Source organism: Alligator mississippiensis, chromosome 4, assembly GCF_030867095.1.
Source record: "Alligator mississippiensis isolate rAllMis1 chromosome 4, rAllMis1, whole genome shotgun sequence".
Lineage (NCBI taxonomy): Eukaryota > Metazoa > Chordata > Crocodylia > Alligatoridae > Alligator > Alligator mississippiensis.
The window spans coordinates 194883582-194900087 of NC_081827.1; positions in this window are offsets into that span (position 1 = coordinate 194883582).

Genomic DNA, 16506 nt, shown 5'->3' on the forward strand with positions numbered 1-16506 from the left:
AGATGAAATAGAAATACATGAGGATAAAAAGTTCTAACATGTTATTATCACTAAGAGAAATCAAACTGGAAGCTACTGCATATACCAGGTGGGAATGAGACCAAAACCCAAACAGACTAGGAATGAAAAATATATCACTACAGAACCTAGCTGCAGCAGAAGGGACTGATTCTGGTGTAAAATAATAATACATTTTTCTTAGAGTTGTAGAAAGAAATCCTGCTACCTCACCTCATCCTAACTGGATTCTTTTAAAAAGCTAAAGATGAACAAAGGCAGGCTTGAATTCGAAGCAGCATTTCACAGCACTTGTTTTAAATTCCAGAAACATTCCATGTATAGCTAAGTCTGAAATTTTAATTGCCACAATGTATTCTGTCTGAATCAAAGATATTTATGATTTTGACAGTCTGTTCCTCCTTAGAGGTTTTTGTTTTATGGTTTGCCTAATCTAAAACCAGGGATTATTCATGTCTTTGAGTCCATATTCTTCCATGAGACATAAGTATCAAATTGATGATTTGAAAATAAGGCCACACTTCAGAAGTTGTGGAAATTGTACATGTTAAGACAAAAATATTGATGACAAAGTAAAAAAAAAGAAAAAGATAAGCTATGTCAATATACTAAATTTTGTGACTGATATAGTATCCCTTTCATAGGCAGCTGTACAACACTTGTTTAAGTTATACATTTTTTTAAAGCTACTAACTGCACAGATTTTTCCTAGGAGAGGTAATCATAGTCCTGTATTGAAGTATATTGATAGGAAATAATTCTAACAAGCTATGAGCATTAGGAGAGGAAACTAGAAAGGAAAGGCAGTTAAGGTTTTCCTTTAAAAAGAAAAACAACCAGAAATACATTTGGCATATATGAATCTAAAGACAGACTAATCAAAGACAGAAGTAAATTGTCAAGACACAAATTAGTGAAATATACTGCATCTTGAATATATTTCTAGAAAGTGAAGGATAGGTCTGGTTTCAATGCCCATTATGTAGTCCTTATATACACTGGGCACAACTACCCAAGACGTTTACTGAGGAGCTGCTTAATTAGCTTTACAATAAAGTCTCAGTGTCTACCCAAGTGGTCCTATCAGGCCACAGTAAATTAATTAGCTCTGCTATAAGTTAGTACTTGTAAACACAGGCTGCTTACAGACAAGAACCCCTCCCCCCCCCCAGGAAAATAGCACTTTAATTTCAGCTTGGTACCCCCAACAATTTATAGATTTCTTAACTTCTGGGTTTGGGGATCATTTTTTTATTATCATTGTTTTATCCTATTTCCAAATATTTAGTGGTTTGTGCATCACTGCTACTGCTCATTTTGAAATGTGTTCATCCTTGGAGCCACCCATGGCAAATCCATGACTATTGATTATTGCCAATTTTTGCTCTTTGCACAGCAAAAATAAACATGAAAAAAAATCCAACACTGGGAACCACCAAGTGTCAAATAACTATGTTTGTTAAATATACAAGGACACACAAGGAACAGCTACATTTGTACTTCTGGTCTGATTGTTTTCTGATTGTTTCCAAAACCTGGAACCTGGTGAATACCACTATAGGACTCTCCAACTATTGGAAGGGATAGTAACCTAGAGGATTATACACTGTACCTTATATTTCCATGAGAAGATGGATTAGAAGCATGGAAGCCATATAGGCAGAAGGATTAAACATCACCCCTGTCTCTCCCCCATCATGGGAAATTATATGCATGGATGTACATGTGTGTAGATAAAACACAGACTGAACAGCATTAGTTTAATAAAAACTAATTTGGAAAATCAGCTATAGTTGTTTAAACTGAACTTGCTTATTCTCTGTATGTTAGCTAGAGTTCTGATTATGAGGCTTCAGTACTTATGGCGATGGACATCTTAGACCCCCAAAGACACAAAGAAATATGTGATATCACTGTTGTCATTAAATCTATCTATCTACACACGCATGTATATAGACATAGATATAGGGTGTTTATAAAGTCCTTGTGCAACTTTAAACTTTAATAACTTTGGATATAAACAATAGAAGCAAACTGTAAATGGCAATTGAAAGCATAATTCATTAAGCTTTTTAGCATAGTGTAAGCTATGAGTTGCATAAGGATTACAAATTAAATTCATGAAATCACTCAGCAACCCCTGGAAAACATTTTCTATGAGTTGAAAAATTGAATTGAACAATGTATCATGAAAGATGATGGTTATGTTGAAGTCTAAAAATTTGAGCTGTATTGTGTTGTCTACAGTTTCCTTCTATCATGTGTACGTTCAAAGTTATTAAAGTTTGAAGCTGCACAAGGACTTTATAAATACCCTGTGTGGCAGGCCAGTAGGGGATGCTCCTGCATTGAGCCACCAACCTCACTGTGCCTGACCACCTTCCAGGCTCTGAGTGCCTCCCTGGGGGCGCCTCACGTCTGGCCGACCCCCTTCCTGGAGCACAACCGCAAGCCTGGGGGTAACACTGCCACCACGCAGAGTCCGGACTGATCTGGGACCTGCACCCTCTAGGAAACACAGACCTAGTCGTCCTTGAGGGTACTTGACCCCCTGCAAGAACTTGGGATTCTTCCCTCAGTCTGAAGCACAAATAGTGGTCTCCCTTAGTCAGCTGAACCAAGGGGACCTGAAAGCATAATCTAGACCTTCTCCTAATAAGTCTCCCATGCTAGGTACAAAGGAAAACTTTATTGGTTACAAGGAGCAGGTTTGGAATAGGGTACAGTGTAGAGCAATATCAGAGAAATACCTCAGAGCAAACAGTGGCATGGTAACCTTTGATCATGCATCTCAGTTACTGCAAGCTATATATCTAGTTAGATCTCAGGTAGCTTACTCTCAAGTATCATCTACAGGCAGGTGGAGATTCCCTTTGGAGGCAAACAGTTCATTCATCATGAGTTGAGAGAGAGAGAGAGAGTTTCAGATAGTTCAGTTTCTCTCTGAGTTTTCAACATGGCTACAGCCCCTCCTCCTGGGCAGTCCTTTACTTATATAGCCCTTATGACCTCATTTACCTGATCCAATGAAGGCCAGCAATGGTTGGCTGCCAGCCAACCAATTTGAAGTGCATCACTGGTTCCCAGGTAGACTGGCAGGGTCTTTAGCCCCCTCCCAGTCATGTTGGCATTGCTTAGAACAATAGGGAGTTTTAGCCCTCCACCCTGGTATGCCATGCCAGTCATGTAGGCAGAGGGAGCAGGTTCCCCACCTCCCTAAGAAATGTATCCAGTTCAGGTTACAACTCAGGATTACCTGAAAAGAGATGGGACCAGAGAAGTCTGCCCTCTGCAGTGACCATGGTAACCAAATTGTCAGATAGCAGAGTTTGAGGAGAGACAGAGATGGTATTCTGCCACACCCGATATATATATGGCTGTTAGCCAATCACTACAGGAAAGCATCTGAGTATAAATTGGTTGCATTAATTACCAAACTGGAAAATAATTGGCTATAAGGACAGTAACATTCATAAATGACATATCTCTAGTTACTGCCAAATTCCTTAATCTTTTCTTCTGAAAAGTCACAATGCATCTATGGTATATGAAATGACTGCTTTTAATACTGATTGAACAAAGAAGAAATAATTAATTTATCAAAAAGGGCACTGTCTAACACAATCCAACTCAATCTTTACATTTCTAATACAATTAGACCCTTATCAATTAAGTGCAACATTAGAAGTTTTTTGGAAACTTAATCTGCCAGCATCGTCAGGTCATTTTCTCCCTGATAATTTACAGTAAGTAAACTAAAAGAGGGTTTATATCATTTAGTACAGCTTGTGAATTTCAAGATTTGGTCACAATTTTAAGGGTCTCTGTTTTTCTTTGCTGTGATTTATTTCTTTACCTTTTGAGCAGCGGTAAAGAGAAATATTTAAAACAGATGACTACCTTCTCTGTAGAATTATGACAAAAATTTTTTTGGACAAAATAAGAGACAAAAAAGTTGACACAAAAGTTGACAAAAAAGGTTTTTTTTTCTTTAGTGGGCTCCCCACTATGGAAAGCATGTGTACAAATTGGAGAGATTCCAGCAGAGGGCAACAAAAATGGTGAGGGACCTGGGGGACGTGGCTTATGAGGGAACTGGGCTTATTTAGTCTAGAGAAGAAGAGACTGAGAGGGGATTTAATAGCAGCCTTCAACTCCTTGAAGCAAGGTTTGAAAGAGGATGGAGCTAGAGTGTTCTCACTGGTGGCAGATGACAGAACAAAGAGCAACGGTTCTCAAGTCGGGTGAGATATTAGGAAGAATTTACTTACTAGAAGGGTAGAAAATGCTAGAACAGGTTACCCAGAGAGGGTGTGGAATCTCCATCCTTGGAGGTTTTTAAGACCTAGCTAGACAAAACTTTGGCTGGGATAATCTAGTTGGGGATGGTCTTGCTTTGAGCAGGAGTTTGGACAAGATGACCTCCAGAGATCCCTTCCAACCCTAACATTCTATGATTCTAAGATTTTATATCACATGTAAGTGCTTCAAGCTCTTAGCCTTTCATTTTTAATGTGGAATTTCTCTTTGTAAGGAAAATTATATGTCCTTTGTAAAGTTTTGTGTTCTTCTCAAGTTTACATGCTTTAGGAGCAAAGGAGTCAAATTACTAATAGCTTTCGTGACAGTAAAATTGTTTCCAATGACAACTCTTCTGACATGGAAACTAATTTACATGATGAATCCACAGGTTCAAAGTTCCTGCGTTGTAATACATTGAAATGTCATAATTCTACAGAGATGGAAGTCAACTTTTAAAAATGTTTCTCCATACCATGGCTCAAAAGAAAGCTTCTAAGAACACACTATAACCTTCATAGATTTCTAGGACAAAGGCATAATTGAAAAGTAATATGTGGGTGCTAGAAAAGAGACATTTTTACTTTAGATCCACACCTATGATACCTGTACTTGAAAGTGCCTATAAGATTTAGACTTCCTATCTTAAGCAGATCAGTCAGAGGATGTAGTAGAGGTCTCTTCAGTCTGGGAAGTTATTTTAACCTCAGGAACATAAATAAACAAACAAAAACATAGGAATGTTGTTTTCCCTGTGTCTTGACACTACTACACTGCTATATGTTTAAAACATTGGATACAGTTTTTAGTCTCATGCATCTTGAGTTCAACAAACTAAAAAGTTAGTGTAGGCTTTATGGTCACAAGTCTTCACAAGGCTCAAGGTCATTTACCAAAAGCTGAACCTGTTAGAAAAAGCCCAGTATAAATCTCCTTAGTTAAGTAAAACAAGCATTTGTCCAAGGTTTAAGTATTTCAGATACTCCCATGCATTTTTACTATGGCAATTTCATTTCAGGTGAAGATCAGGTAAAATTTCAGCCTTCAGGAATATAAAACAATCCCTCGTACTTTTTTCATTTGGATTGTAGAACACTACATGTGCTTTTATGTGCACTGTCCCAGGGAAGCTGGGGTGACAGAGGAACCCCGGGTTGACAGAGAGCCCCACTTACCTCCTGTAGAGCTGGAAGAGCCGGAGAAGGAGCGCATGGCAAAACCACTGGCGCGAGTGATCAGCTGCACATATATACGGCTGTGGCCGATCAGCGGGGGCAGAGGACACTGCCCGGAAGAGATAAAAAGCAGCCCCGACGAGTAGGTGGGGCGGCTGATGTGAGGAGGTTGGAGGGGAGATCCCTCATGCAGAGGGAGTCAGCCGCCACACCGGGTGGCAGGGAAACCGGCTGTGACGGTGACATCAGAGCCGGCTGGCAAGCCACGTATAGCCCCGACAGCAGGACCAGTGGGAGAGCCTGCAGCACAGTTGGCCGCAGTGGCGGCGGTGAAGGTAGGTGCAATGCTGACGAGGAAAACAGCAGCTGCACCCGCAGCAGAGCCATCGGCAGCATCTGCGGAGGACCTGTTGAAGAGGTAACAAGGGGGCAGGCCAAATGGGGCCTCATCAGGCTGCAGTAAACAATGGACAGAGACCCGAAGTATGGCCGGATAGTGGACCCTCGCGGCCCCAGCGGCCTTGGGAAGAGGCGGGAATTAGACACCCCAGCAGGGGAGCCATCTGAGCAGCGGGGCCTGAGCCCTGGGTGAACCACTCGGCCCAGAGACCAGAGGCATCCTTGTGGGCCTCCGGGTCCTTTAGCTTAGAAACCCTGGTTAGCTTGGTGGTGGGGTAGGCACATACCGTCACAGGGTGGTTAGATTAGAACATTAGGGAGCAGTAGTGGAAGGACCAGGCCAGCGGTCCTCATGAGCCATACACTGGGCCTGAAGACCCAGACACACAGTGGACGGGCTGTAGGCAGGAGCGGGGAGAAGCCGAGAACACCAAAGGGGCCTGAAGAACGATAGCCTAAGGTGGTGAGTGGCCGGGGTGTAGGGGAGGTTGGAGCCCCGAGAGTGCCCGCTGGGAGATGTGACGACCCTGGAGGCTGCCCCGAGGGGGAACCCCCCACTGAGGTACCATCCCAAGTCGTGGCAGGTGAGTTAAGGGGACCCCTTGACGTCAGAAGGGGTAGCTTGTGGGGTCCACCCACAAGCCCAGGACAGACACGATCTCTAGTCTGGGCAATGGCTGCGCGGGAGCGCCTCCTGGAACGAAGACAGGCACAACTTGGTGCATTGGCCGGGAACATGGAAAACCCGGACATGGCGGCCTATGCCAATGCCCAGCCTGTGCCTATGACCATGGCCGATATTCTTGGGCAAAACTTGCAGGCTCTCACCCATATTCTTGATTCCCAACAGCAGATGTTAGACCGCCATCAAGACTGGCTCAGACATAGCCTGGTGTCGTTCAAGATGCCAAAGATGATGTAAGACGATGATCCAGAGGCCTACATCGAGGCCTTTGAGCACCACGCCCTTATGATGGGCCTCAACCAGGAGTACTGGGCCAGCCAGTTGGGTGCCCTGGTGGTCGGTAAAGCACAGGCTGCCTATTGGGCCCTCCCGAGGGACAAGGCCTGAGACTACGAGCGCGTGAAACAGGCGATTCTTTAACAATTAGAGATCAGCCCAGACCACTATCGGCGCTTGTTCCGCGCCAAGAAGGGGCCCGATGAAAGACGGCCCCATGTGCTGTTGCAGATGCTGCAGGATCTCCTCGACAAGTGGGTGAACCCAGCAGGGTCAGACCGAGAGGACCTGGCAGATCAAGTCATCCTCGAACAGTTCCAGAACGATGTGGAGGAAAGGACGCAGCACTGGGTTTGACAGCACTCCCTGCGGAATTGTGAAGAAGCCCTGAAGCTGGCCGAAGCTTTCGCTGCTGCGGAGGCAAGCTATCCGAGGGAGAGAAGGACCCGGGACTGGCGCCAGTGCTCCCGAAGGAACCAGAATGGCGGCGCCTTCGCACCCGGGGCTACTAGAGATACAGTGTGTTTTTGGTGCGGGCAAAGAGGGCACTTCTTGCGAGAATGCCCTAGCCAGCTCACCGAGCGCTGGATTTTGGCCGACAGACCCAGAGGCTGGTGCCGCGGCCCAGAGACCAGTGAACCCATGGACTGTAGTTATGCTGGTGGTGAGGGGAATGCAACATGGGGCCTCCCAGTCGTCAAGGCCTGCGTGGACGGACGCCCTATGCAGGCAACCCTTGACTCAGGATGCGCCCAGTCCATGATAAGGGCCGACATGGTACGCCGGCAAGCAGGAAGGAAGGCCCCACTGGTGACGGTGGTCTGCCTCCATGGCGAGGCTGAGCGCGTAGGGTGGCAGTGGATCCAGCTGCGCGTTCTGGAACACCAGAGGGAACAACTGGTGGGAGTAGTACCCAAGCTGACATGCGAGATGTTGCTGGGCCAGGACTGGGAACCCATTTATGACGTGCTGGACTGCATGAGAGATGCAGAACAGGCCCGCAAGAGAATGTGGAACTGTGAAGGATGGTTGGGGGAACTAGAAGAGGAGCATGAATCAGGTGAGGAAGCCAGAGGTCTCGACCTGGATGACTTCACCAGCAGCAGGCAGTTTTGGGAGGCACAGGGAGAGGACCCAGAACTCGGGGTACTCTGGGAACAAGCCCAAGACTCCAGGGATGGGTCCGGATCACTGCCAGGAGAACAGTCCTGCTTCGAGGTAAGGATTCACCTCCTTTACCGCTTATCGGGGCACAGACGGGAGGGTTCCACGGAAGCGCAACCAGCGGTGCCCAACCAGTTCTGCCAGGTTATCTGGCAATTAGCTCATGCAAGTCTGGTAGGAGGCCATTTAGGGTGAGATAAGACCCTGGCGAAGGTGAGCCAGTGGTTCTTTAGGCCCGGGATGGGGGAGGAGGTAGCTCAGCAGTGTGCAGCATGCCCGGAATGTCAGAAGACCCGAACCGAACGCCCCGCCCGGGCTCCACTCCAACCGATGCCTATCATAGACACCCCCTTTGCGAGAATAGCCCTAGACGTTGTGGGACCACTGCCCTGCAGTAGCTCCGGCCACCAATATATCTTGGTTATGGTGGACTATGCAACACGTTATCCCGAGGCCATCCCATTACGGGCAGTAACCGCCCCCCACGTGGCAGAAGAACTAATAAAATGGATAGCAGGATGGGGGTTCCGCGGGAAATTCTAACTGATCAGGGAAGAAATTTTATGTCCGGCATCCTGAGGGTGGTTTGTCGGACCCTACAAATAAGGAAGATCCACACCTCGATTTACCACCCTCAGACCAATGGGCTGGTAGAATGCCTGAATGGCACCATCAGGCGAGTATTGAGGTGCTGCATTCAAGGGGACCCTCGGAAGTGGGATCTCCTTTTATCCTTGGTATTATTTACCTTTTGGGATATGCCTCAGGATTCCCTGAAATTTTCCCCGTTCTAACTGGTTTTACAGCATCGGCCATGAGGCTTGTTGCAAGTCCTGAGGGAGGAATGGGAATGAGACAGTGGGCCGCTGCGAGATCCGGCGGGGTATCGCCAAGAGTTACAGCAGAAGATAAGGACGGCCCAAGACATAGCCCGTGAAAATCTGAGAGACGCTCAGGCCCGCCAGAAAGAGAAATACGACAGCAACACTAAGAAGCGGGTCTTCGAGCCAGGGCAGCAAGTGCTAGTACTGCTCCTGACGTCGACGAGCAAGTTTTTAACTCAGTGGCAAGGCCCATTTGAGTTACTCCGACGGGTCGGGCCAGTGGATTATGAAGTACACCGATCTGGCCATCTCCGGGAGAAGCAGATTTTTCACGTGAACCTGCTGCGGGAATGGCAGGAACCCGCGGGGTGGGTTACCTTCGTAGAGACCAACAAAGAGGATCTGGGGCCCCAAGGGTCAAGGCAAGAGGCTGCATCCTCCGAAAAGGTAGAGGCATTACTTAGGGTCGGAGAGGAATTGTCCGAGCTACAGAAAAGGGAGATGCTGGAGCTAATACATGAGTTCCGGGATGTTTTCCGCAAAGAGCCAGGATGGGTTCGAGGTGCGGTTCATGCTATAAAAACCCCACCGGGGGCAATAGTCAGGGAAAAGTGGAGGCCCATTCCCCACCATTTTCTAAAAGCCGTGCGTGAGGAGGTGAGCTCCATGTTGAAGCTGGGAGTGGTGAGACCCTCCCGAAGCCCTTGGAGGAGCCCGCTGGTCCCTGTGCATAAGCCCGATGGGTCACTTAGACTCTGTGTTGATTATAGAAGGCTGAATGCTGTAGCGGTCTTCGATGCTTTCCCCATGCCACAAGTAGCTGAGTTGATAGAAAGGATAGGAGAGGCCCAATACATATCGACCCTGGATCTGGTGAAGCGGTATTGGCAAATTCCACTGGCCCCGGAAGACCGGCCAAAGACGGCATTCGGGACCCCATGGGGGCTCTATGAATTCGTGAGAATGCTCTTTGGACTACACGGAGCGGCGGCGACGTTCCAACGCTTGATGGATCAGCTGTTGGCCCCCCACGCTGGGTACGCTGCAGCGTATATCGACGATATCGTCATATACTCCCACACCTGGACTCAGCATAAGCAGGCCCTGGGGGCGATATTATCAGAGCTGAGACATGCTGGTCTCATGGCAAACCCACAGAAGTGCACCCTGGCCCAAAAGGAAACAAAATATTTAGGATTCTTGGTCGGCAGGGGCACAATTAGACCCCTGGCAGACAAAGTGGAAATGGTGCGGAATTTTCCAGCGCCCCAAAATTGTTGCCAGTTACGGTCATTCCTAAGACTGACCAACTATTATCAAAGATTTGTGCCGCACTTCTTGGAGCTGACAACCCCGTTGACTTAGGCGCTTAAAAGGTGAAGGAACGGGATGGTAAAATGGACAGAGGAGATGGCGCGAAGTTTTGAAAGATTAAAACAGGCGCTATGTGAGGACGTGATAATGCACACCCCTAATTTTAAGAAACCCTTCCTTTTACAGACTGAAGTTTCAGAGACGGCAGTGGGGGCTGTCTTTACTCAAGAGGAGGGAGGAACCAAGAGACTGGTAGCCTATGCTAGCCGCAAGCTCTCATCGGCGGAAAGGAGGTATGCCACAATAGAAAGAGAGTTCTGGCCATCCGTTGGGCAGTGGACCATTTTAGATACTACCTGATGGGCCGGGAGTTTAAGTTGGTAATGGACCATGCCCCTCTCAGGTGGCTGAGCACCGCTAAAACTGATAATGCCCGAATCACCCAATGGGCATTAGCCCTACAGCCTTATAAGTTTCAGATCATGTATAGGCCAGGAAAGACCAACACCGTGGCGGATTTCCTATCTAGGTGCGACAGCAGGGATAAGAGCGAACACACAGAGTACTGAACTGAGGGACCCGCCAACCCACCATGTATGACTCGGGGAGATAAAATGGGAGCGCCCCGAGGCATCTTGAGGGGGGGGGGGTTGTGTCCCAGGGGAGCCAGGGCGACAGAGGAACCCCAGGTCGACAGAGAGCCCCACTTACCTCCTGTAGAGCCGGAAGAGCCGGAGGAGGGGCACACGGCAAAACCACCAGCACGGGTGATCAGCTGTGCATATATACGGCTGCGGCCAAGCAGCGGGGGCAGAGGACACTGCCCGGAAGAGATAAAAAGCAGCCCTGATGAGGAGGCGGGGCGGCTGATGCGAGGAGGCTGGAGGGGAGAGCCCTCATGCAGAGGGAGTCAGCCGCCGCACCTGGCAGCATGGAAAGCTGGGGGCAGAGCTACCAGAGGCTCCAAGAGAGTTGGCAGTGAAGCTGACAGCAGAGCCGGAGAGGAAGCCAGGTGCATAGCCGGCAGCAAAACCAGCAGAGAAACCGGCAGTGACGGTGACATCAGAGCCGGCTGGCAAGCTGCGTAAAGTGCCAACAGCAGGATCAGTGGGAGAGCCTGCAGCACAGTTGGCCGCAGAGGCGGTGGTGAAGGCGCAACGCTGATGAGGAAAACAGCAGCTGCACCCACAGCAGAGCCATAGGCAGCATCCGCGGAGGAACTGTCAAAGAGGTAACAGGGGGGAGACCCAACGGGGCCTCATCGGGCTGCGGTAAACAATGGACAGAGACCCGAAGTACAGCAGGAAAGTGGACCCTCGTGGCCCCAGCGGCCTTGGGAAGAGGCGGGAATTAGACACCCCAGCAGGGGAGCCGTCTGAGCGGCGGGGCCTGAGCCCTGAGTGAACCACTCAGCTCAGAGGCCAGAGGCATCCTTGTGGGCCTCCGGGTCCTTTAGTTTAGAAACTCTGGTTAGCTTGGTGGTGGGGTAGGCACATACCGTCACAGGGTGGTTAGATTAGAACGTTAGGGAGCAGTAGTGGAAGGACCAGGCCAGCGGTCCTCATGAGCCATACACCGGGCCTGAAGACCCAGACGCACAGCGGACGGGCTGTAGGCAGGAGCGGGGAGAAGCCAAGAACACCAAAGGGGCCTGAAGAACGATAGCCTAAGGTGGCGAGTGGCCAGGGTGTAGGGGAGGTCGGAGCCCCGAGAGTGCCCGCCGGGAAACGTGACGACCCTGGAGGCTGCTCCGAGGGGGAACCCCCCACTGAGGTACCATCCCAAGTCGTGGCAGGTGAGTTAAGGGGACCCCCTGATGTCAGCAGGGGTAGCCTGTGGGGTCCACCCGCAAGCCCAGGATAGACACGATCTCTAGTCCGGGCGAAGGCTACGCGGGAGCGCCTCCTGGAACAAAGGCAGGCACATGCATCTAAACTTAATGTGCATTTCCCCAATGTGGATTAAGACAATTTAGGCATGCATCTACATGTGCGTGCCCTAAGGTGTATTAATGCAGTGTGTGGACCAATTTGGGACTTAATTTAGTCCCAAGTCAGTTTACATGCATCATGGTAATGCACCTTAGCATGTCTATATATGTGTTAAGGCAGTTTAGCTATTCACACCTAAATTTGATACCTGCCTTTGCAGGTATCAAATTCAGGTGTGAATAGCCTAAAATCACCATTTTAAAGGCACATTAAGGGATGCACATTTGTAGACCTGTGCCCTTAATGCGCCTTAAAAATGGCTAGTGCACCTTAAATCAGCATATGTAGAGGCACCCTAAAAGTTGTCTTACAATGTTCAATGAGGGGTTTATTCCTTCAATGAGGGATTTATAATTTTGTGATGATATGATGAAATCCAGATACATATACTTTTAGAGCCAGATCCTGAAAATATTTTTCTGTGTAAGTAACATTATTCATGTGAAGAATCCAACTGAGCTCACTGAGCATATGTGCTTTTTTCAATGTACTTGAGAAAAGTACAATGTATTTTTCTCAGTGAGAAAAATCACTAAATGTGAGTATCTTTAGAGTGAGAATGATTTATAGAATCAGCCTTCTAAATAGTGCAACACATTTCCTCTACCGGAAATAAGAAGCGGTTCCTTGAAAACTATCCTTCATATATATTGCAGCCTGGCTGTCAATTCTAGAAGTGTATTTTACCATGGAATGTCTACCCTGTAATATGAAACACTCTTATTAGGGAATACTAGGGATCTATATGGGAAATTTGGAAAATATATCAACAATAGCAATAGCCTCCCTTTTAATATTTTTTTTTAAATTGGGATCTGAAGCCTTGTCCAAACTGAAGAAAAAATATACAACTACAAACCTTAATTGTTTCTGTTTCAAATGCAATAAACATGTTATGACCTTCCTTTGCTAATGTACATATAGTACAGTATGCATAGTATACATACCATGCACACACACACACACACACAGAGAGTCATATAGTTTTCTTTCTAGGGAAAAAGAAAAGAATAGGGCAGACATTAGTCACATTGCTTAATGCATTTTGGAAGGTGTTCAAAACATCCCAGTAATGAGGTTGTACAAGAATTTGGATAGATGAGGGTACTATAGAATTTGTCCTACATTTTTTAATGAGTAAAAAAGGAACATAGGACTTTTGGATGAAAAAGAACCACCTAAGTTATTGATTCTGATCTCCTGCAGTCACAGGCAACCGTGTGATAAATGCTATCTCCAGAAAGATCCCCAAGAACATTTGCTGTCTCTCCTCCTGTACATCACAGCAACAAAGCACACTGCAGAACTGTAAAACAAGTTAGGATCTTTAGTACAAAAACCCCAAAGGCTTCAAGAACTACCATGTATCACAAGAAGTGAGCAGGGGAAACCTCAAATTCCACCAATGTCTTAAGCAACCACAGTGATAGGGAATGTATAATGTAATTTTACTGATATTCCTTAGTATTCAAAAAAAAAAAAAAAAGATGAGATTGCATCCATCTTGTTTCCTTTTTTTCTTACAGTACAATTATCCTAAAGGTATATTAAAAACATCTGTTTCAGGGCCAGTTGAAAATGAGCAATGTACACTAAGTGCCTTTAATGTTAGAGTAGAAATTAGAGGAGGAGATAACATTACAAAAAAGAACAGGCCTGGAAATAGTTGTATGATAGAAAATGGTACATGCTTCTCTCTCAAAATCTCTTATTCCTGATTCATTTATAATTGTACTGCCTTGTCCTATTTTATCCTTATTTTCTACTTCCCTCACCCTGCTACTTTCTGAATAGCACACTGCAGTAATGAATGCTTCCAGGCGTTGCCTGCACACTACACTTTGTAACAGATCACAGATTTGTCTGCACTTTTTCATCATGCAGGTCACTGTCTTAAATCTTCTTTCAAGTTCTTTGACCTTTTCTAAATTATCATTGTGAAATTTTGGCAAAGTAACCTTTACTATTTTTGCCCAGAACCATTAACAAGACAAGCATCACCAGTTACTGCTATGCTGGGCTTTGTAGCAACTGTTCAACAATTATGTAATCAGTCATTTTACTATCAGCTTTTATAGCTCATCAGATAAAATATGTTTTGTCCCCATAGTATAATTTGCTGCAGTTTCTTTGCAAGGTGTTTACAGAACTAAATTAATGAATTTTGCTTACTAAAAAAAAGTACCATATCCAGAATACCATTCATTTAGTGAATCTGAACAATTGATATAATTCAGCAGCTTGGTATAGCTAAATAGTTTCTTACAAGATGCTGATTATGAATGCCACAGCTAAGAGATCTTTCAAATGGCACTGTGGCTTTTATCCCTTGTTTGTAAGATTCCATTATAGCATAGGTTTTTTAATTACATATTACATTCATAATTGCAACATGAGTAAGAACATGAGAGAGAGACACGGTGTTTTGTTTTAAACCTTTTCTAAGAAAGAAGTACCTCCACACTGTTTTCTTCTTTGACCTAATTTGTTTTAGATGTGCACTGATAAATGTTTTTGTCTTGGAGATGAATTATTATGTCTGGAATACCTGACCTGCTTTATTACTCATGGATATAGCCAAAAGTAGCTAACTTGATCTGACTAAGTTTGGTATATAGTGGGCACAACTACACATGCAATTAATGTGGGTGCACCATTTGAACGTGAGCTTGGGAGCAATAAAATCCAGAGCTTATTGCTGTTTGCATGTGTGCCTGGGACTGCAGCACATTGTGTCAGGTTGGAGCAGCCCTGGCTGGCAGGAGTTCCGGGGGGGCAGTAATCCAGCCCAGGCCTGCTCCCCCTGGGTCAGCTTGCTGCAGAGGGGCTGGCTGGGGCATGAGTTTGCTTCAGAGTGGGGCTAGCCAGCAAAAAACCCCCACGCTAAAGCATCCACATGGGGTAGTATCTACATGGGTACTGCTGCAGTTTTTTAAATTAGTTTTTTTAAATTAGTTTACTCCAGCCTGTGCGGGCCAGGGGCAATCCAGGCCCTTTTGTGCACGCGGGCCGTGGCCAGCAGCCCGGGCACGCGGGGTCGGAGAAGACTGGAGGCGAGCTAGAATTAGTCACGGACGCGTAGTGGTTGATTTAAAGATTGTTTACTTACACCAAAGATGGTCGTGGTGTAGGCTGGACAGTTTTCCAGGTACAGCTCCGCTTAAATCCTCGCTAGAGGACTACAACAAATTCGTTCTTTTCCCACGGAGTTGTTGAAGCTCCGTGGGTTCGGTAGTTTCTCGTACAGGAAGGGATACGTCTAGGAATCTATCGGCAACGGGGAGAGGCCAGAGGCTGTTTAGGCCTCTATTGCCTTTTAAGAAATGCGTTGGGTCCGTAAGGATCTGCAGCGCTTAGAGATCTTCATGCAAGGCAAAGGTTTTCTTTCTCTCTCTCACTCCAATTTCTCTCCAGCTTGGGCGGAAACCACCCAAGCTCTTTATACGGCTAGCAAGCCAATCGCTAGCCGCCACGTGTGCATATGTTAGAACCGGCCAATAATGTGGCACGAATTCTTATACAAATGGCGGGAACTCCTTGCACCGTACATTTCTTAGATGCAAAAGAAATGCACCATGCAAAGAAAGCTTCAAATTGGCGGGAAATTCTCCGTCGCACCGGGGTTCTCTTCTGCAGCAGAAAACTCCACCGTGCAAAGAAGCTGCAATTTAGCGGGAAAATAATTTAGCAGTGCCAAAGTGCACACAAACAAAAAATCACAACTTTGGGTTGTGACACAGCCTAATAGGGGCACACATGTAGATGCTGAGATATTTACTGCACAGCTAATTACTCTATTGCACAGTAAATTTCCTGTGTATATTATTATACCTTTAAAATTTAACCTGTTGCACAGGATCATGCTGAAAACCACTACCTAAGCCATGGTAATATGATTATATGAAGAACAACATTTTTGAGAGTAGGGAACTTGTGACTCTATTCACATAGGGCAGCACCATGCTGCTTCTTACTTGACTACTGGTGCTTCTGACCTGGCCATGGTACATGACCAGGATAGACAGTTCCATCTCGTTCTCTATGCCCTTTAAGGCAAATAACTTCCTGTTTCATTGTCTTCATCTGTGGTTTAGAGAGGAGGGCCCAAATCTTTTCATTTTAGGAGGAAAATGGAATGTTTTAGAAAGCTGACACTCTATCAGAGACATAACTAACAATTTCAGCGGCCTGGGTGGAGACGCTATCAAGCTGGAAGACTGTATGTGTGACTGGGAGGTAGGAGGAGGATACCAAACACTCCTGCTGCTGCTGTCACCATGAAAGCTTTTCATACTCCTGCTTCTGCATGGGCTTCCCATTCTGGCAGCCTTTCTAAATCAGCACCAGATTTAGAGGCTGGT